An 890-nucleotide genomic window follows, 5' to 3' on the forward strand; every position below is an offset into this window, starting at 1 on the left:
TTAATCTTGTAAAGAATTTTATTCATTTCCTAGAGCATGTATGCTTCCATTTTCCAGAGAAAGCATGCACTGTAGAAGCAATGCCTTCACCCTCTTCCTTTTTTAAGAGCAGAGATATGCCCCTAAACTTAAACATACAACTCCAACCCTATTTTTTTCCCTACCGAATTTATTAGTTACTTTTACTTGTGGTAAAATACACATTAAAATGAAATTCACCATCTTAACCTTTTTCATTGTATAGTTCAGTAGTGTTAAGTATATTCATCCAACCTTATCTTACAGATCAGATGACTAGCATACTAATGAAACAAATATACTAGTAAATGCAGTATTGAGTTTGAATACAGGCTTATAGGCAATTAGAAACATTCCACATATTTATAAGCAAGGGTGACTCTGGATTGGATTCCTCACAGTATATAGAATTATCTAGGTTTTACCTATCTGAAGAGTTTCTTTCCTTCTTATTATAGCAAAAGTCTTCTAAACCACTGTATAAATTAGGACATTTATGTTATCTCCTACCTTGCACAGAACCTCAACTAATGAAATAAAATACAGTTCAGATAGTTTTAAAAGGAAGTCAAGATGGTTTTTTCATTGTGGAAAGTATTATTATATTCATTCTATGAATCAGTGTACATACAATGCAAAATAATACTGTAAACCATAGACTATTGTATTACTAGTCTTTTGAAAAATATTTCTGTAAAATAGATCATGAAAGCATTTTAAGTTCTAGGCACTCAAAGCATTTTCTTTAAAATATTCTGCATATGCTTTCCTTTTTTTTTTTTTTTTGAGATGAACATATTTGTGGTTATATTTTCCTCAGAATGCATATGCTTTCTATATGATCAAGCCTTTAAGTAGAACATCTGGCTTTC

The sequence above is a fragment of the Bison bison genome, unplaced genomic scaffold, assembly GCF_000754665.1.
Source record: "Bison bison bison isolate TAMUID 2011002044 unplaced genomic scaffold, Bison_UMD1.0 scf7180017855362, whole genome shotgun sequence".
In the NCBI taxonomy this organism is placed as follows: Eukaryota; Metazoa; Chordata; class Mammalia; order Artiodactyla; family Bovidae; genus Bison; species Bison bison.